The 22555-nt window shown below is 34.3% G+C and overlaps 1 long non-coding RNA gene across 1 annotated transcript in view; it reads left to right on the forward strand.

Moving 5' to 3' along the window:
- The window catches only part of LOC121066298, a 90766-nt gene that overhangs the window by 68078 nt on the left and 133 nt on the right, over positions 1 to 22555 (forward strand). The window lies entirely within an intron of this gene.

The raw sequence follows: 22555 nt of genomic DNA on the forward strand, positions 1-22555 counted from the left end.
CAACTCAACAGGATCTTATTTTACCAGAGAAAATAAGGTAATTGTGATAAAATCAGGTAATAAAATATGTGAAAGTCGTGTTAACTTATGTGACTTCAGTCAATAACTTTTTTTTTTTCCATTATAAAGATTTGTTTTGCATCTGTTCAGGTTTCTATAGACAAAAACAAAACAAAACAAAAAACTTGCAAACATTCATGAGTTAAAACATTTCTGGCTTATCAACTTTTACTTGAAGAAATAAAACTTTTAAATCAAATGCAACCTTTCTTGTGTGAAGGCTACATTTTATAGTTAATGACGTGAATTCTAAGTACTTTGTGGGCCTTAGTTAAAGCTTTTTCTGATGTCCGTGAAGCTGAATTACTGGCTCATGAGTATTAGTAATAGCAGTCCTAACCACTGTTTAAGAAACCAATACAAACTCCCTGACAAATTCACCATATGAGCACATAAAGCTGATGGTTTGATGGATTGGGAGGTGCCAACCTTTTCTGTAAATGATCCTTGGTGCCACAGCCACTATTATATTTGAGAAGAGACCTTTTAAGAAGATGGGCAAACTTGATGCATCCAAAATCATTAAACACCTGATCCATTAATGACATGGAATTTGTCCTGTGTACAATTGTAGCAGCTTCCATCTGGCAGTTCATCTGAGAGAATTGGGCCTAAGAAGGAGGGCAGAGGTTCTCAGCTAATGAGCAAGTCAAGGTTCTGATCTATTAGGTTAGATATAAACTACCTGCCTTTGAGACTTAAAATAAGACCAGGTCTTTGGCCTTGTTTTCAAACATTTATTAATCATCAGTGGCTTAATATTGAATGACTATTTACCTGAAATCAGTGGAACTATTCACATGAGTAAAAACTGCACTACTGGTCCACAGAAGTACAGCACCTTCCCTGTGACTTCATTAAATCTTCTTGAACCTTTCAGCCTCTCTTCCTCAACATGCTGGCTCATCATCCAGAGAGGATGAGTTCAGTCTTCATTCTTTTTCACTGTTCAACCCCCTCTTTAAGCCTGTGAGAAATGTGATAATTGGAAGAGTGATTCTTTATAATCAGAATTCTTGACTAGTAGAAAAGCAAGTGGATTTTTTATTTTTTCACACACAAAAAAGTTCTGTTCTTAATAAAGTGATAGTTCATCATGCTGATTTTTTATTTTCTTTTCCAAAAAGTTAATATGATTGAGATTATAATTTCTATTTCTGGAAAATATTAATAAAAATGTCTTTTTTTTTTTATATTGGAGTTTTCAGTCACCACATAAATAAAAATAGTGGTTAATTATTTGTGAAATAGCAATTAACAGAGTTTGAGCATATTGCTGCAGTGATGTCATCCTGGAGCTGCTTTGGTCAGAGCTAGCTTGTCCTCCGTGTCACAACTCATTTTATATTGCAGACGGGCCCTAGGAAAACTATGCTAAAACCTTACAGGGACTTATCTCCACTTGAGTTCTCTGAAACAGTCCCCAAAAGAATACTGAGCACCAGACTTTTATGCTAATAGTATTTTGAATAAGACTTGGTGATTTATTTTTGTAACCAAGTATTCTGATAGAGGTGGTTGAAGCACAATATAGTTGAAATGTCGCAATACTTTGAAACCTTATAGAAGGAAGACTGGAAAGAGGAAAATGAGCTGAAGCTGCTCACCTGAGTAATAGTCCCTGACTAACTTATTGTGGGTGGTAGGCCCACAATAATGAGACTGTTGAACTGAAGGTAAAGGCAGTTTGATTAGAAAAGACTCAAAAGATCTTTTAGAAATCAGGTGTGAGAGGCCTGGCGTGACATAGTGTCAGGTGATTGGTGACCTCAGGTGATCAGGTGACAGGTGTTTGGTAGGTCATGTGTGATGCTTGCCGTTATTGAACAATGCCTAAACCCCCACCGATTTCACAATTACAATGAGTTCTTCAGCTAAGGGAGTACATTACAGTTTTGCCACAGGTGGCAGATGTTCCCCATAAGAAACTGCAGCAATACGATGCTTTTAAAAATTGGATATAAACAAATATACATATATATATATTTATATATTTCTCACTAATTCTCATACATCTGCATGTAGTAGTGCCCTTAGTATATACAGCCCTGTGCAAAAACTGTTAAACTGCATTGCCTTCCATTGCCAGCAGTGATCTTCAAGGTGTTTTGGGCATCTATCCTTTGCCCTTAATCTAAGACCTAGTCAGTTGGTAGCTATACAGGTTTGGCTGGTAGAGCAGTACAGGTATAGTTTGTTAACATCAGTATAATTTCTATCTTCAGAAAACATTTTGTCTTTATGGTTCATGCTGATGAAATAAGGTATACCACAGACACTATGGCATGTTCTGCCAGTGTAACCATCTAGAGTATTTGCTAGATAAAAACATTATTACAGAATTAACCTTTAAATAACATTAAAAGTTTTGAATGTTGGTCTAGATTAAGAGAATTGTTTGCTGTTGGTCTGACTTCACATTTATTATCAATAAATACTGTGTTAAGTTATCCTGTAAGTAGTGGCACCAACTCCTGTATTCCTTGGATGACTCAAGCAGAAGACTAGTCCACCTTACAAATATATACTCAGGCCAAATAAAGACAGCTAATATAGTGGTGAAAGATTGGTTTTATTCTCTATTGCACAGCTTGAATTCTTCCCTGTTCAGTGTGTGACAAAAGAAATCCTATCTTGTGGCTTCTAAATCTACGCAGCACAAGTTCTGTTTTCACTTAGTCTATTAAGCAAGTCTGGTCTCACAGTGTAAGACAGCAATACTCCAGATTGTGCTAATATATATAGCTTTGTTGCTACTCTATATAAAGTACTATGTATTTTTCTTCTTTTCATCTTTAGAAAAATGTAAGAAATGATTTGATATCCTGGACCATATAGAGCCTGCTTTAAAAACCTGCTGACTGGTGCTTCTCTGACATCAACGGCAGCTTTGCTAAGACAAAGTAAATGTCATAAAATGTTTTGTTCTATAGCAGACACTGGCAAATAATTGGCATCTGTTTTCTGTTGTCTAGCTGCTAGTCTGTTTTCTGAAGCAGAAGCTTCAATTCTCATCTAATTCCTTGTTGAATTCAGTCTCATAATGGATTGAAAAAAAATGTTAAGGAAAAAATGTGAAGCATTCTGTTAAAGGAAACATAAAAAGTTTCATAGTGATTTCCATCCAATTGATTGTTCAGACTACTTGGTATTTCTTAAAATAATCCAAATAAATTCTCAAGAAATGTTTATCTTGACAACTGAAAAATTCTTCAGCTAAATAATATAATTCCTTTTGCTCTTGTCTGAATATTCTTGATAAATTCCAGTGGAATACAGATATTTTTCTCATCAGCTTTACTATTTTACCAAAATGCAACATAAGATTTGTGTGTACAGTAGGTAGATTTTTCAGTTGTATCCAACTATTGGCTAACAGGATCTAGTATGCTTATCAAAATACATGTCTGTATTCAGCTCTTTACTGCTAATGTTTTAAAGCAGAAAAAATAGCACTCTGACTTCAGAAATTCTTTTGGCTAAACATAAGACATTAATACTCATTAACATGCTTTCAAATATATCGCCAGAGTGGTAATAAAATCAACACCTTCTAATTTTTATGTTGAAACTAAGCCAAAGTGTATTTGGTCTTGTCACTACATAGCAGTGTGCATGACGCTTAAGATATCAGCATAAACACTGAATAAAAACATAATTTCTTTATTAAGTGAAGACGTTGCAATTTTATCATAAACAGATATTGTTTGACTGCATAAGCAAAATGCATTGTAAAGGACCAAGAGGCAGGCAATAGGATAAGAGATGAGATTAGCTTTTGTTTTCACACCAAAATGTTTTCATAGTTTGTTATGGTTAGATACCAAATAACCAGAAAGCTAATTCTATTTTTTACACTTACTGCTTACCAAGTAGATAAAGCCTCAAATAGTCACTTAAGTTTATGGGCAATATTTGCCTAGAGTAATGCATAGTCAGATACATTTTCCACATTATTTCAGATCAGACCAAGATACATACACTAAGTGTGGAATCTGTTCACAGCACTCTTAGTTTCAGTAAAATTCAAATTCTGCATTCTTATAAAACATGCTGGAAATCATCACTGCTGTGAAATGATGATACAGTTTTAGATAATGTGAACCTCTGCTTATTTATGAGCAGTATCACTAAATAGTTTGAAGATATAAATACATAAATGTAGACATACATTTGCTTCAAAAGCCCTGAATCTTCAAGATTATCTTGGATGGGCTACAGTTTCTTGTGGGATCATTCTCTTGTCATGTATAGTACATTTGAGACATTTCTGCCTCAATCCTAATAAATGGCCCATGAGAATTATTGTTTTTTGTTTGTTTGTTTTCTGTCTAGTCCCTGGCAGATTTAGAACCTGAATCACCTCAGAACTTTACCAGATAGTTTACTGCAATATCACAACTGTGACATAGGACTGATAGGCCAATGACACACAGGATAAAAACACAGTTACTTTCTGAGTCAGAGAGGCTTGGTACTAGCAGAATAATATGGAGAAGCTTTGTTTTGTAGAGTCCTTGTATTTGTGCCAGTTTTGTGACAAAATTGCAATAATTTCATTTCAGGAACTACAAATCTGTATCAATGAAATAATGAGGTCTCACTAAAGTAATTATTTCTCCCAAACCATACTGTTTTATTTTTGGTCAAGAACAGTTGGCTGAAACTTCATTTTAGCTTTAGCATTAGTTACCCAGCATCCTGATATTTCTCCTTTTCCATCAGTCTTAGTTACTGTTCCTAGTTTTCTGTATGCTATTCACCTCTCTTCTATTTCGCTTCTTCCTACTTTAAAACTTCCATTACAAAGTTGTTATGATGTGTCAAGTAAATTTTTGGTAAAATGTCTCTATAATGCTTTCAGCTCTCTTAATATCAGAATATGTACTGCAGTTTTGAACGGATTTAGTATTTTCAGAATTTTTCCTACATTTAATTATTCTGGTTCAAGACCGAGAAGACCAAAGACAAAAAAGAACAAAACCTGTGTTATGAAAGAAGCACAAGTGCTTCTTCCATTTAAAAAAAAGTATTTTTTTTTAGCATATCACACTTTGTTGCTTCTTTTGACACCTGAAGAAGAGGTCCTCAAAGTAGGTCCTCAAAGCTTTTATATATATATATATATATATATATATATACACAATATATATATATTTCAACTTTACCAGTTTATCTAATACAAACAAGGTCTAAGAATCCTTGCTTTTAGATCCTAATGACAGCAGCAGCACTGTGTTAAAAGTATCTCCTTTCTACTGCAATTTACAGAAAATAGTTCTTGAACTCTTATCATAGCATAAACATATTGTTACTATTCTCTGCATCACAGAAATAACTACAACCAGGTATTATACAATAGTTTTCCCTGTAGCAGGAGGAAACACTCTGGTCTATTGAAGTTTGCACATTTTTCTATGACGTGCAAACCATATAAGCAAACAGTTTCTGTCCTGTGACTCAATAACTATTAAGGTGCAGCGTACATATAAAGACATATACACATGCGGTATACACACAGAGATATATAGTATAATTCATTGAAAAGGGAGAAGGCAGAGTAGTTAGGATTTCTTCAATTTATTGCAGCAGAATTGTCTCTAATTATAAATTTTGAGATGTTGACACATGAATTACACTTTATAAACAGTTTTAGCAAAGTTTTTTTTCGTAATATATATAGAAAGTAGAACTTGATTCTTTTCTTTTGGAATGTTATTCAGATATATATTGCAGTTTTTCTAGAATTCATATTTTTTTCCCACTGAAAATGTTATAATCCTACATTATCAAATAAATTATTTTATTTCTCCTAAAATTTCCTTCTTTTTTTTTTTTCTTCTTTTTTTTCTTTTAAATGATTTCAATAAAACTGTTATAACTGTTATGTATTGCGGTATATTATATTAGAAGCTTCAGTTTATTTATCCACCTTTACTCCTTTTGGGATAGAGTCCCTGCCATCTAAATCTCTCATAAGGCTTATAGTCTTACTTCTTCCTAACAGAGCTGGAGGTTTGTTCATGGGAATCATATGAATAAAGCAGTTGTAACTCGGCAAAGTGTCTATTGCATTAAACATAATAAGTTCATTAGGATCAAGAGATAGGATTTCCACAATAGGTGTTCTGTTATGTACCTAATGTACCTTTAATGTACAAATAATTGAAGGCAAAACATTTTCAGTGATTTTGACCCTTCTAAAAATAAAACCAGAAGATTCTCAATATTTTGCTCTGATTTAAAATAGCAGGATGAATTGTTTCTTTGTGAAAAAAATGCAGATTTTGAAATTAGAGCTTCTAATCATGATTTCAACCAAGACAGATATTGAGATAATAAGACATTGTCAGTGTGCATTTTGAAACTGACCCTTTTATTAAGATCAGTGGGGCAGAGTTTAATGATAGAAAAAATCTGGGAAAGCAAGGAAATGTTTTATGGCAGAATTGATTTAATGAGAAGTTTCAGTGAAAACATATTTTTCTGCCAGCTATCTTACTTCACTTCTAGGCTGGCCAGCTTCAATCTTCTAGCATGTTCAGGAATTTTAAAAATCTTTTCCAAAACTGGTATTTTTCCAGTTTCTTTTCATGGAACTAAAAAGAATTCAATATATTCTTCACTTTCACTCCCCCAAATTAGAGTGAACTGTTTTATTTTTGAGGCTTATCCACTACATTTTTGTTGTTTTGATTTATTGTTATTGTATTATTTGACATATTATTTCCTGCTACCATCTGAAATGAATGAGTGAAGATGTAACTTCATTTCTGTCCCCAAGTAAATTGCTTCCTTTTCTGATGTCTGCCTTTTTCTTGTAGATCAGAGTTCCAATATGGCCATGCTGTTGAAAGGGAAGCACTGAATACACAGCTCATTTATCAAGGCAAAAGTGTTTAACTATGACCTTAAGCACATGCTGCTGCTTGTTAGTTTAACTGAAGCTACACAAACATGATAAAAGGTAACTGACCTTTATTCTGTGCTCTAGGTGTCTGTTTGATGATGATCTCACTTTGTCCAGAGGTTTAGCAAGTGTTTATTTTTTAACTAACTCTCTGATTACATGATTCTCTTTTCCTGACTGTCTTCCTTCATCGTATGATACAGCTTTTTCTTAAGTCTCTGACATTTCAAGTGAGGGTCACTGTATTTATGCAGTGCCAAGAACTAGGAACAGTCTTATGTGCTGAGTGTGCCCTTCCCCATTGTTCTGCAAATTAGTCAACATGAAACCAGATAGTGATAATGTGTTGTTATGATTAAGGTTAATAAGCTACTGATTATCTCCATAGACTACAGTTTCAGACACATTATTTAAATGGATTGTTTTGTTGGAGTAGTTGATAAAAGATCAAAATTTTCCCTTGTTGTGTTAAAAGATGTTATAAATCTGTAGAGGGATAAGGAAACATTACACAACAAGAACAGTTTACTCTGTCCAGTATATTATACATTTATTTTAGGATCAATACACTATAGCTCCAGGAAATATTGTTGAGTAACAGAAAGATGCTCTTCTATGTCTCAAAGTTTAAACCACACACCAAAATGCGTGTCTTAAGTAAACTATTGTTACACTTCTGATGCATGCAAGAAGTTTAAGAAACTATGTCATTCATTTAACCTCAGTTTCTAAACTTGATCAACTTGCAAGGCCACTAGTTGAATGTAATTTTTTTTTTTTTCCCCTAGGGAAAAAAAAAAAAAAGTATTTTCCATCATTTTGTCTCCATTAATAAATTTAAAATGAGAAACAAACAAACAAACAAACTAGAATTTGATTAATATAAGAAAAAAATACAGAACTTTATCTAAAGGAAAAAAAAAAAAAAGAAACACCACACAACACCACAACTCTAGCTGAGTCCCTGGCAAAATTACCAGCTTGGAAAAACACTTCATAAACCCTTAAGATTAAATAAAGCTTTAAAGAACAGGTTATGGGGGTAAAACAAACAAACAAACAAAGAAACAAAACCTTACATGTGTTTATACCACAAACATAAACCATATACCATGAACATAAATCTCAGATCAGAGATTTTGGGTGGGTAGCATTTTAAAAATTGGTATTTTGGCCCAATAGGAGTTTTACAACTTATTTTAGATTATTTACCAATTTTGAAAATACCGACAGGAATACCATTTTCTTCTCCAGACCTGCAAGAAGATAATTTCCTTTGAAAATCACAGCCAAATCTAGATTTCTTCTAATGGCCATGCCTCATGCTATGTTTTTCAGCAGTCCTGAGGAAAAAGGGAAAAAAAAAAAAAAAGAAAAGAAAAAGAAAAACTTGGAAGAGCTATCTCTCACTTTTTAGCCAAGGGTTCTGAGTACCACCAACTGGGTCATTACTGAGAAGCTTGTGTATTTACACTTTATCGCGCTAGTTGGCAGTCACATACCCCAAAGAAAAGGACCTGAATATAGAGTTGAGAAAGGGCACTTGTTCTGCCAACAAAGCAAGGTGCATTGTGCAAAAGTACTTTGACAATCAGTTATTAAGTATACAGAGATGACAACTCATATACACGTATATAAATCGATAACTTTTGGGCACTTAATCCCCAGGGATCACAGCAGACAGTGACGGAAAGTATCAAGGTCAGTTATAATGAAGTCAAAGTGATGAAGAACAGATGCAACCTGCTTTAGCCCTAAGAAAGAACACATTAAAGACGTGGTGAAAAATTTATTTTTCTTTAGTGAACTTGCAATATAATATCTCACTATGAGTATCTGAAAGTAAAGTTCATATTCAAGAGCTGGTGCTACAAATATTCAATTTTGCATGTGTAAGATGGGCGCTTGAATTAATAGCTTTATATCAACACAGTATGTGTCTCAGCATGTCTCCCTGACTTATGAAATGTATTAAATCTATGTATATCTACCTATATAAGATCATTAGTCCAACAACACACCATGATCAATGAAATGATCACTATTATAGTTAGGATCAAGAAACAGTCTTTCTAAAATACTAATTCAAAATTCATAGGAGAAAATTAGGGCTACAAAATTCATCTGCTGACAAAAATTGTGGAAATTATATACTGTACACAAGATGTATTTTTATTTGCTGTACTTTAAAAAAATGTAGCTCATTACAATTTTGCTAGCTAGATTGGGAGTAAAAACAGGTCCTAAACTGTATCAGATATAAGCAAAAAATCTCTTTTTCATTAACATAATTGTCTCTGTCATTTCCTCTGAAAAAGGAAATTTGAAGATTTCTTTAAAACCTCATATGAAAAGGAGGGAGAGGTTCTGTCACTTCTGTCATTTAGAAAATACAAAGAAACCATATTGTTTAGAAAGAGCCAATAAGCGGGGTACCACTGTGATGAGGTAAAACAGAACATCCTGTGTGTGTGTGTGTTCCATGCTGTTGTAGGAATGGGATATTCTATCACTTCAGAGAAGTCATGAATACTCTGTATATATACAGTATATCATGAGATATTAAATATATAGACATGAACTGTAAATCAGAAATTATACATTGATGTGGTCTGAGAGAATAATTTGGAGAAATATTTTGTGCTTTTAATGTTTTACACTTTTTCTAATAGGCCCCCATTATTATCCTCTGTCAAAGTTGTGATATTAGGCTCTGTGGGTGCCTCTGAGTTCCTGTTGACTACAGCCTGTTTTTAGGACTGATCTTGTCAGAGGCCTTAGTACAAATGGGAACTAGAGACACCGAGGCACCAAGTTTGTTTGCCTTGGCAGATTTTGAGTGTATTTGTGGTGGAAATAGTAGTGGAAAGAAAATGGGAAAAGATGAGCCTACTGCTCGGGCACACCAGGGATATAAACTTTCTCCTAAAGTATTTCAGAGTACTCCCTGGAACAAAAGGGGAGCAGGGAAAGGATGTCTCCTGGGAGTCATAATTCATGTTCCAGTCTGCTTATTGAATGGGGCAGCTACTTGAAAGATTCATAGATTTTAAGGTCATTTATGATTGTCTTGCCTGGCTTGTGTGACACAAGCCATAGAATTTCATCCCTTCAGTGTTGCCTTCCAGCCCATTAGGATTATATATTACCCCAAGTATATATGTACTTAATGATTCTCCAGTACTAAAAGAAATAAAAAATTAATGGCCATAAACACAGCAGCTTGTCTAGTACTGCTGAAGAGCAGAGTGCTCTTGGTGCTGCTTGTCAAGTTTTAAGTCATGTGAGAAGAAAAATAAATACCTAAAAACACGCTGAATGCTCCTGATAGCTTTTCTTTGTGTAAATTGAAGGTGGTGAAGAGAAACAGAGCAATTTGTCCTGTTATATCTCTATTTGGAGGAACAGTATCTATTCCCCTATCTGTGCTGGCAGTGCCCTTTGCTGAGTTACTGCCACAGATGTAAGCAAAGGGGCACAGAGAAGAAGCAAAAGTGGCAGTATTATCATTGTAGAAGATGAATGTAGTGGCACTTCTAATTTATTTAGTATGCAGGATTTCGACTTTAATTAGGATTCTTTTGTCACATCATTCATCAAATACACTTGAAAGAAATGGAAATTAACACCAAAGTTTCTGTTGCCTCAGGCATGCTTTTAGTACTTTTACTCATTTTGGTTTACTGTTGTTCAGTTCAGTGAAATAGTTTACTTGTGATAGTTCACTTGGCTGTAACTGAATTTCAGAAAGGGTAGAATGAATACATGCTCTTTAAAAGAGCTCTTTTGTGAAGCCCCGTAACATCTAACATGTCTTTTACTAAAAAAAAAAAAAAAAAAAAAAAAAAAACACAAAACGAAACAAAACAAAAAACCACCTTTTGTTTTGTTTTAGGATCATTGACTGTGTTGTATAATGTAACATAGTATGCCAGCTTTTGCCCTAAATAGTCATTATCAAACTAGCTAGCAGACAAAGACCTTGTGACTGCTGGAATGCTTGTAAGTCATAGACTATCTATAACTTATAAAGTACACTTGTGTTTAGAGAAAATAATATAAGTTATTTGCTGAAAATATTCCTATTTGAAGTGAAGCTCAGTTTATCTACAATAGCACTGTTTGCATGGGGAAAAGTTTCTACATTAATTACCACTCCAGCTCCTTTCCTGTTATTGCAAAATTTACAGTATCCTGGCATAACAGCAGCTGTGTTAATAAATGATTCTTCTTATATCCAGAGCTTCCATCTCATATAGCAGAGGTCCAGTCAGACGTTTGAATAAAAAGAAAGTGAACCAATATTAGTCTGAGACTATGCACCGTGCCAGCTACTGACTCTCAGCACAAAAATCATTAGTTGGACTTCAAAATTCATGGTTAGTTTAAAATCAAAAGTTTTATTAAGTAATTAGTTCTCAGAGCTCTGTGATTGATGACGCCTGATTTGTGGTGCTTATGGATATGAACTGCAACATCTAAGCAACTGCATGTTCTATCAGTTTTCATGCAGTTTGGAACACTGAAGTTTTCTTCCTCGTGAATTCTCTAGTGTCCGATAATATGTAGTTTTTCCATAAGAAGGATCTCTTTCTCTCTCCCCCCCCCCAATAGTGAAGTTCAAAGAAACTTTGTCATTTTTTCAGCCATCTTCTCATATGCAGCTGAAAATGAAATGGAAGAAGAAGAAATATTTCTACAGACCTACTCCCATATAGTATTTTCATAGGGAATATTCCTAGTTCCCAAAGGTAATATTTTGGGGGTATTTAAAAATTGCATTCTTATTACTAAAACTTTTTAATAGGTCGGGAATCTCTCTCCAGCTTTTTCTCCAGCTTAGAAGAGCTAGAAATTACACTTCAAAAAGGCAGACATTCTCTTAGAAAACATATGGTGATGGAAGTTGGATGCATACTGAAAAGTAAGGACTATAAAGTCTACAACACTGCCAGTGTTTGAAATTGGAGATAGGCTTCTGCTTTACAGTGTTTAGCACATTTTTTGGTGGTGCTATAAGATAATAAATAAGAAACATCTGAGACAACCAGAATTGCCTGTAAACTCGTCTAGCTCCTGGTGGAATCAATTAAACATTTCAACTAACATAAGTGGGAATGAGACCCAACTCCTCATAGGTTTTTGAGCACTATCAAAAAGATAGGACACCATCAATCAAATACAGGAAACTAATATGTTTCAGACCCTTCCTTTGCACTGAGTGACTTCTGCAGTGTATCAGCTCTGAAGTAGAATACAATATCTCTAAGAACTCAAATGAAAAAAAAATCATTATTATTATAATGCAAATAAAAATAATGGAGTCTATATGTTTTTAAAGTTTGAACAATTTTAGCTAATTATGAAGGATTATTTCAAATAATTGGTATACTGGAACATATGTGTATTGGTGAAATTATTATGGAGATCAATTTAGTCTTAAGGACAAACCCTGTCAGCAGATACTGCAGTGGTGGCTATAAGATCTCTTTTATAATAGGACATCATGAACACAGATATTGTGGGTGCCTAAAGCCAGTTCTGAGTATAAATAAATTGTAGCTCTGAGAATATTATCTATGCCTTGTACTTCAGAGCTGTCAGTCAGTATTTTTGATCATTAGCCATCTGTGATTATTTTAATTTTTGCCAGCAGGAGAAGGAACTCTTTTCCACCAGGGAGCTCTGTTATTACAATATAATTTATATGTAAAGAGCTCATTTCATTAGAGAAAAAAAAAAAAAACTTTAAAATTTTTCCCCAAAGTTTAAAAGAAACTTGTAGCATGAAATATTTGTTCTGCATGTCTTTTTATATTGATGTACATGGCATGATCTATGTAAAAGTAATATTTTACTGGAAGAGTTAACAATAATTCCATGTCTTTAGCTTAGGTTTTGTTTAACACCTCATACTAGAGAACAAGAAACTGAGGCAGTTGTGGATCTGAAATATTTAACTAGATAAAGTACTATTTTTCAGCTCCACTTGAAATTACTGCATTTTAGACACTACCTATGTCTTTACCACATGCTAGTTAAAATCCTTACAGGGTCATTTTAGATTTACCTCCCGTCAGTCTGTTGAAAGAATGACTTTATAATGACCTTGTTTTTACTAGAAATGACTTGCTGAAATGAAAATGTGGCATCTCCTTGATTTACTGAAATGAAACTCTGCCCAACATTATAGTATAAAGCTATATTTTTATTGACATAGTAAATGCTGACATTATAAACTGAGTTAAATTGGTTCATGAGAATACTAACATAAAATAAATTAGTTTATGAAATTTACTTAGCTAATTCTGTCTTTTTTTCCGAACAATCCTCGTTTGTCAATGGTGACAAGTACCTGTTGCCACTATTTTCAGCCTGACTTTGAGGTATTAAACTTTGTAAGTATTTAGGTGAACTTGAAAATAAAATCTGCATCATTATGGCATGAATTGCTGTCTGCACAAGATGCCTGTGTTTAACTTCCTCAAAAGGGAATGGAGTTCTGTGTATGCCAAGAATAGTTCCTATGCTTTTAAACAAGTACGCTCAAGTCTTCTGTTTCACATGTCATAACTGTGGTACAGATATTGTCTGTACATTTAGCTCTTCTCTCACAGATCTTCAAGAAGCCAGCCATAAAAACAATGAAAATTGACTACTGCAGTTGAATTGCCTTTTAACTAAGCTTTGAAGCTTTAATTATGTTGTTCTTAAAGTAACGTACGCTATGTATTTGACTTTTGAATTTGAATCAATTCAGTGATCTACTATATAAGGCCAGATGAATAGTGTCTGTCAGTTTTACACATACTTCAGCATTTACAGAACATTTCTGTTTTACCCCATCTGATTGTCTGGTTTTATGACATACAGATATGTTTCACATAACAGCTTTTCCAACATCTTTGATCAGAAAGATAACATGAATTTTAATAAGCAGTGAGACAATTATAAAAGACTTTCTAATTAAAAAACAAATAAACAAAGCCTGACATTATAAGGACATTCAATTGTCCTCTATAATCTCTATAATTAAATTATAAAGCAAAGAATAAGAAGAGAGATATATTTAAATAGAAATCTTTGATGTACTAACTAGCTACTTGTACTAACAGTTTTAATTGGACTCAATGTTCAAATCTTGTACTCCCAGGCTCCTTAGGCTTGCCCAAGGTGTGTATCACCTTGTTGTACCTTCTGATAATTCACAAGGAGATCCATAAGCAAGGGAAAAAATATAAAATGATTTCTGTTCTTTTTTCCTCTCCTCACTCTCCTTTACAATGTCTAGTGAGGGATGTGCTTTTTAACATTTTCAATGCTAGGCAATACAAGGTTCTCTCTTCCTTTCGCAAAAGTATAGTAGCACATGCTATTAGTGCAATTCAGCAAGACTAAATATATAAGGCAAAAGAGCTGTCTTGAGAATATACACTACAAATGATGGAGGGATGGATACCTCTGATTATTTCAGCCCGTGAATTGAAACTTTCTCTGGGATCTCTTCTGTGTCATACTTGCTGAAATTGGCCAGCAGATCTGTTGGTATAAGGATATAAATAGGTCTTGCCCAATTACATCACAAATATATATAAACCATTTTTTTCCTAACTAACAATCTCCAAAATGGCAAAAAGTTTAATGAAGATAACATTCTATAAGCTTGTCTGAATGTATGATAAGTTTTGGATTAAAAAAAAAAAAAGCTTGGAAAATTGTAAAAACTTGCAATTTGTATAGTAAACAATGTAATGGAAGAATCAACCAGTAAAGATTTTCTGTATTTTTAACAAAACTGCCTTCATATACTATCCTGGTTCTGTTAAACAAAAATATCCTTGGGACAACCTGAAAGTAATTCACTTTTTACCTCGGTATTGCTAAATTTGAGTTGATTTGATTGAATCTATATTTATCCTCATGTGGCTCCCAGAGCACTCACGAACTTTCATAATTCCAGTCTATCAGGACAAATCTGCAAGTAAAAAAACTCACTTTTACCAGCAGGTATTCAATGAATGGCAGGTGGCAAATAAAGCACTTAGTGAATTGTTTTAATTGCATTTCTCTTGTATCTCTCAGAACTTGAAAAAGTTTCAGAAAGCAGAAGAGGAGCAGGAAGGATATATTTGCTGCTTTCATTTTGTTCCAACACTGCTTGCTTTCAGAAAAGACATGCTGATATAATTTCACTGCCTTTCTGCCTTTCATGTATGGATGATATTTAAACAGGTACAACAAAGGGTATATTATAGTGCAGTGGAGAAGTACATCATAACAAATATGAAAGCAAAGAACTAAATTTACTGCACCTACTCAAGAATATAAAGAAGTTTTTAACCTAAGCCTGCTGACATGGAGTGCAGAACGAAATCCTTTTTTTTTCTTAGGAATTAAATAGAACTGAAGGTTAGCAGGTTTAGCTGTAGTTACAATTTCTGCCACTGGTTCATTTCATAGAATTGCTTATGTAATTTCAGGTACAGCCCACTGAAGTTAATATAGTGGTACAAAAAACATTTACTGGAAAGCTCGGACTGCCAGTGTTCAGATCAAAAGTTTTCACTTATATAATACTTTTTAAAACTATTTTCTCTTACTTCGAGCAACAAAGAGAGCACAGAGTATAATGCATATGCTGTATTAATGAGGATTTCAGGTTGGGCTGGAGATTCTTAAACATAGCTTAGTCAACGAAGCTGTTGAAGGTCCTTACATATAATCTTTGTCTATGGATGGAGTGATTAAACAAACAAACAAAAACAACTTACCACAACTTAATTGCACAATGATCATGTTTAATTTCTTTATTTTCAAGGCTTTTGATTGGGATCCATCTAGGACTGTTAAATTTAGCTTTTGAAATATTAACTGTATGCACTGGAAAAATGTGAAGGAATCTTTTGGCATATAAATATGGCAAGAAGCTTTATCCTGTAATAATTCATATTGCTGAAGTAGCTCCATAAAATCATGGAGAGTTAGTGTAGTCTGGAGATACAAGCAGACTGAGGATCAAGGGATGGTAATTATGCTCCATTTTTCTTTGATCTTCTTTGCAAAGTAAGATGAGTGATACCTGCTTGTTCCTAAGAAAACTATGTGAAACTTTAGGCAGTAAGATTAATTGTGATAAAAGATAATTAAAGGAAAATATAGGGATAAAGGGATGAATTAAAACAAGACGAAACTATAACTTGACTTCTCTTTGTTGTTCAGAATTAACATGGAGTCAGTGCATCTGAGGACTGTTTCATTTTTTGAGTTTTAGTTGTCCAATATTTCATGGCATGAACTTCTGCAACTTGCAGTTGGATCTAGATAGCATTTGAGAGAGCTTAAATGGGTAATCAAGTGCCACCTGCGAAATGCACGGTCCTATAATATATATTTAAAAAAAATTGAGTTGAGAATGTTCTTTTTCTAAAATCAGGGCTGAAACAATGTTTCAGGATCAAGTCAACAAACAGTTTGGGGTAGTTGCCTCAGCTTGGAGATTTTCTGTGAAGTATGGTATCAGTTCTACTATTTTTTCCTTTCCCTGCCCCACCTTTGCAGTTTTTCTCCATGTCTTGTATTATATTGAATATGCAGTCACACTATGCTTTCTATCAGGGACAAGTACCACATCTGAGTTTTTATGAACTGATGATAACGCTTTATTCAATTGTCTGAGATCTGTTACATTTTCTAGCTTTTAGAATTTAAAATGAAATAAAAATGCTTGGAAAAAAACTTCAGTACAACTTAGTTTATCTACTCAATGTTCTTTTGCTTCACAGATCTGTGTTAACTGTCAGGTACCTAGAGACACCTAGAATTCCACAGCCTGTAGAAAGGTCGCAAGAGAGAATTTCTCTTGAAGTCCTCTTGCGTAGATTCTGAGAGAGGTGGATGGTGTGTGAAAAGTCAAGGATTAATCTTTTCCTTTCCATTTACGATTAAATGTGTAACTTACCGATGTTGGTGGCATGCTACTCCTATGATTCAAGTGCTAACGTAGGACTCAGAATATGAGAATTCAGTATCCTACTTTGCTACAAGCAATCTGGTGTTTTATTTTCCGATCTCTAAAAAAGGCATCTATTCACCTATACTCTAGGGATCTTATTCAGGTAATTAGGCATTATTATTCTTATGAGGATTACATTTAACATATACATAGAATCACAGAATCTCAGAATTCTTTGGATTGGAAGGGACCTTAAAGATCCTCTTGTTATAAATAAATAAGGATTTGTCAAGATGTTTCTACAGTTTAATTCCTTTAGCTGGAGACTGTAGTCTATATTCAAATCTGAATTTATAGTGTTGACTATATTAGGAATTTTGCTTGAGTAAGAATGAAAATATGTTTTATTACTCTGAAAGTTAACAAGACGGTTTTATTCCACCTTTATAGTAAAGTGGGAAGTTTAGTTGCAAGGCCAGTAGCAACCAAATACAGTCTGCTAGGCATTCATTTGCTTAAAAGAGTTCTTTGTTTTCACTGTTCTGGAGAAAAAAAAATCCTTATAAGACATTCAGTTAATACTTTAAAGATTACAACATTCCTGCTCACTGAAGAGAGGCACCAGAGTGGTTACTCAAAGAAAAACTGAAACAAGCAATAATAAGAGTTAATGGGGAAAATTCCAACCATTGAGTTTCAAGAGGAGAGACAATTACCTTGAAAAGATAATTAAGAACTTTATGGGGTTGAAATCAACTTCAAGAGACACCGTGGGACATTCAGTTTCTGATTTTTTGTATCTCAGTTTAGTGTTTAAAGTTAGATGGTTAAGAGTCTGTCCATTGTTTTATTCTACTGCTTCAAAAAATTATCCAGACTGCAGTAATTCCATTAGCCAGGATTTTCCTTTATCCCATAAAAGTCATCATGTTTTCTTCCTCCATATTTGTTATTGATAGTTTCACTGATGAGTTGCTGTGAAATCTTATCATTCTGAAATGCTCAGGGTACTCAAGAACAGAAGAATATGTTTCATGGCATTGTGGGAAATTTTTAAATGTTTTAAAATTATTTCTGAATTTTGTCTTTTTCATTATCCTAATGAGTAAAACAAAACAAAACAAACAAAAAAACCAACACACACACACACACAAACAAAAACACAAAACTTCAACAACAAAAACACCAAGCAAAGCAAAACAACAACAACAAAACACCTCCCAACCTCTTTCCCCCATTCCGCATTCCCCCTTTCAGTGTCTCCTAAGCAAGACTACAATTCTCTGGAGTCAGTTTTCCTAATAGAGTCCTTCCTGGCTATGTTGGACAAATGTCATGTCCCCTGGCTCTCTCCATCTTGTAATGAAAATAGACCTATTGCCAGCTACACCTTGCTGATTGCTTCCTACCTGCTGCTAAGGATAATTTGTGCAGTGTAAATGAAGACTTCAGCAGTTGCTGAAAGAAAAAAAGGTACAAGAAGGGACTGTTGTTTAGCATTTACATAAGTCAGCCCACAATGAAACAGCTCTATTTAGATGAAAATATATAAAGTGTATAAAAAATCCTTAAGTTTTCACAATTGTAATTATAATAGACATCATAAATAACTTTTTCACCTGAAAAATGAATTACATGCTTTCAGCTTTTCATTTCCTTAATCTCATACCAAGGATTTGTGTGTATTTGTTTCCTTATTTATTCTGGCAAACTCATATTACTCGATGTGATTGCTTTTGATCATTTGAAAGTAAGCAATGAAGAAATTTCTAGTTGTTACTCTGCAGAAGATTGTGCCCATCCAGAATGTTAGTGTTCATATTTGTTAATTGTTCCCAAATATTCTTTCAGATAACTTCTTGTCCCTGAAAGGAAAAAGGAGACAATGGTGTTACAATGGGGAGGTACAGTGAGGAGGTGAATAGGAATGTGACACTGAAATACCAGCAGTTCCAGACAGCAAACCTCTCTGCTTTGTATGGTATGGCTTGCCCCGTCCCTGCTATGTAACAGGTCATACTGCCTTCTGTTTGTCCTGTGCTATGAGAACAAGAGACACACGTGGGAGCAGGAGCATTTACTTTTCCTCATTCACCATGTTTAGAGAAAGGGAAGCATATTATTTCTAGCTATTGAAGGACTGCTGTTGCATTTTACATCCATTTTCTTGGCACAGCCTGGAATTTAATTGGGAGTTACTGGGAGTAGAGGTGGAAACAGTCAAATCTACCTCTAAGAAAGTGCATTATCTTTGTACTGAAGAGCCAGCTGACAAATGCTAGATGAGACATTCAGTACATTCTCTAGAGTAACAATTCAGATTTGTTTGGATAATTACCTAACCTTTTACATGCTGACTCTACATACAACTTTCACCTCTGTTTTCTATAAGGAGACAAAAGAACTGCATCAATAATCAGCATATTTTATATACCTTACCACTCTCTCTTTCTTACTTTCATGGGCTAGGGTCCTATCTACACATATACACACACACACTTTTCCTATTTTTTTTGTTCTAAGTAATGTTTGAGGCATTGGTTAACAGTAGATTAAAATACTTTCTGCAATTTGACAGCTTGTATCTCATCCTGATCCTTTCTGCTTATCCTTCCAAATTTGTGTCTCTTTTCGCACTTCTTATCAGCCTCCTCAACAAATTGTTTAGACATTATAAAGTTCTGATCCTGATTCCTAGTGATACTGTTTTTTCAACATGCCTAGACACTCTTTTCTTCAATTGCTTTATCTAGTTTCACCTCTAAGGACACAGTAATCTAATTCACAGTGCTTTTTCTGAGACTCAAAAGCAAAAGAACAACATCAAAAAAAAAAAAAAAAACCACCACCTTTTACATATACTACAGATCCAACTGGAAACATCTGATTCACCTGAGTGCTTGGACAGCAACAGCAGATCACTAAAATGAATAGTAGATTTACACATTGGTCTGAAGTGCCTAAAGCCTTAAAACACACAACCTGCAGTCTGCAGTAAGAAAAATGAAACAAATAGTTTGGCTTATAACTACTGAAGATTATACTGAACTCCCAGAGGACCTGAAAGATCTTGAAAGACCTCAGCCTTCATTGGGAATTGGTGGACTTCCTCTCTTTTCAGGCTTCAGCCCATTCAGATGATAGGACTGACAGACTTTTAAGACAATAAGACTCTCAGCTGCATCTGTTATCCACACTGCAGTGAGTCAAGTTGGGTTTTAGGGGTTTACCAGTTAAATCTTGACTTTTCCACACACCAGAATTCATCACAAGTTACTGAAGGATTTTGTTTTATAAAAATAGGGCCAATTTCTACATTTGTTTTTCAGTGTTTGCTAAGTTCTGGAAGGGGAACAAAGAACATTTTGATTTGTTTAATTTTTCTTCGAATGAGCAGTGCCTGTGAAGGATTTCACTTCCAATCAGAGCTACTGGTAGCATCATTCCTGCCCTGAATATTGGAGCTGGTTTACCACTGTTTCTGAAAATCTTTTGAGGTTCCCATGGGCCAAAAGGCTTGAGGTGTCATTTGAGTGCGTTGGATGTCATTTCTGTTCAGCTGTAATGACATTTCAGGGTAGCTCTGGACCCCAGAAGAGAGGAATTATGCTCTTGTCCAAAGTCATCTTTTCCAATAACCAGATTATTGATCTGCTGGTGGTGGGTGGTGGACTGAGACAAACTCCAACACTACAAAACATTTACTGTTTTTCTTTTGGTTTTTATCTCTCTCTTGAAGATGATGTTAGATGAACCCCCCCCCCTTTTTTTTTTTTTTCCACTTTTAATAACAACAATAATGCCGAAACCGAATCAGTGAGTTTTGCATGCATTGAGAGAAAAAGGACAGCAGCTGTCACTACTAAGAATAATTTATACATTGTCTGATTTACCCTTCTGAGGTTACAAATGTTGACAAGTTAACATCAGGGCAAAGGTAGATCAGTCTGTCAAGTTTCTGTTTTCTGCTTCTTGCTCTTCCACAAAGTGCTGCAGTGATTGATTGATTTGATTTTAAGGAGTTCAGTTACATCATGATGACACACTCCTCAATATGAATTTAAAGAGTAAAATTGTTTGTTTAACTTGTTTTCATGTTGACAGGATCTTTGCACTCCAGGCAATCACTTTGTTTTTCTTACAGCTTTGCTCTTTAGCCACCCAAATGTTGAATGTCACTCAACCTTGTCATATGTTTTTCTTGATGTTCTCTATTAGTCCCAACCACACTTTTCAGGGCTCTAACAAATGTGGATACCCTTTTGCCAGTCAGTAGCCTGATTGTTTGCCATTTTAGGCTTTCTGTCCCTTTGCTATACTAAGGGAATTTCTTAATGAACATCATTTCCCTCTGTAAGATTTCAGCTAAGCATTTGAGAGAGAAGTTACCGCAGGTATGATCATTTAATTAAATCAGTATAAATGTCCAGAATGAAAATTACACTTTTGAACTGTCACCCACAGTTTAATTTTGACTCACCTCCAAACATCACAAGGGAATAAAGAAGTGATAATTCCATTAAGTGTCTCGCTGTATTTGAGGTCTTTCTGAAAATGAGATTTAAATTTCTTCAAAATAAAACTTAGGTAATCCAAAATTCTGACCATTTTTTACAAAAAGGACTGTCCCATTGAACCTTATCCATCTCATGTCTTGTACCTACACTTTTAATTTCTGTCTTACTCCATCTTATGAACTCATTTTAGTATGACATTCTAATTCACATATGCATCACTGTTATTTTTATACATATAAAGAACTGAGATGAAATTATCAAAAGGAATGCACAAGTAAAAGAATATGAGGCATATTATGTATAATACAGGAAAAAAAAAAAAGAAAAAAGAAAAAGCAAGCAACCAACCAAAAACAAAACAAAACAACAACAAAAAAAACCACACACTCTTGATCTTAATGGTTCTTCATATGTAAAAGTTTGAAAATGGACTGTGAAGTCATCACAACGAAAAAGAAAAACAACAAACAACTGTTGTTTATGTATGAGCCCTTATTTGTGATATCATTTACAAGTGTTTAAATCCCAATGATCTGAGTGGGGTTTAGCATCCACTTAAGTGTTAAAAAAACATGGGCTGGTAAGTAGTAGAAATACAGAGTTCATCGTTATCTTTTTTTTTTTTCCCTCAAAAATGAGAACTTAAATTTGGGGTTCTTTCAAAATCACAGAGTTGGAAAGAAATTTTCATCCTAGCAAGCTTCTGCTCTTTGCAGCTGCAGTTTTGCTGATTCTCTGAAGTCATAGTTAATTGATAGACAATTTGGCCTGTGGACTTTAAATAACATACTGAAAATCTCTGTTTTGGGGAGAGGCGGGTTTAAAGTTGATTATTCCCCAAAATGACTTTTTCAAACTGAGTACTAGAGCTGGCAAAAAATATTACTATTGAATAAGACTTCATTTCTGTATATTTTTTTTTTTTTTCTGTCATCTAAGACAGAAAGTTAGAATGCTTTTCCTGAGATAGGATAAAGTTGTTGAGCACAATGAAATACATTTGTCTACCTGAGCATCTCCACTTCACTTTTGAAAGACAGATTAGAAACCTTAGTTAAGTAGACACAACTCCTAAATAGTAATAGCTAATTGTATGTTTCCAGTTTTGATCCCAGA

The sequence above is a fragment of the Cygnus olor genome, chromosome 2 (genome assembly GCF_009769625.2).
Source record: "Cygnus olor isolate bCygOlo1 chromosome 2, bCygOlo1.pri.v2, whole genome shotgun sequence".
In the NCBI taxonomy this organism is placed as follows: Eukaryota; Metazoa; Chordata; class Aves; order Anseriformes; family Anatidae; genus Cygnus; species Cygnus olor.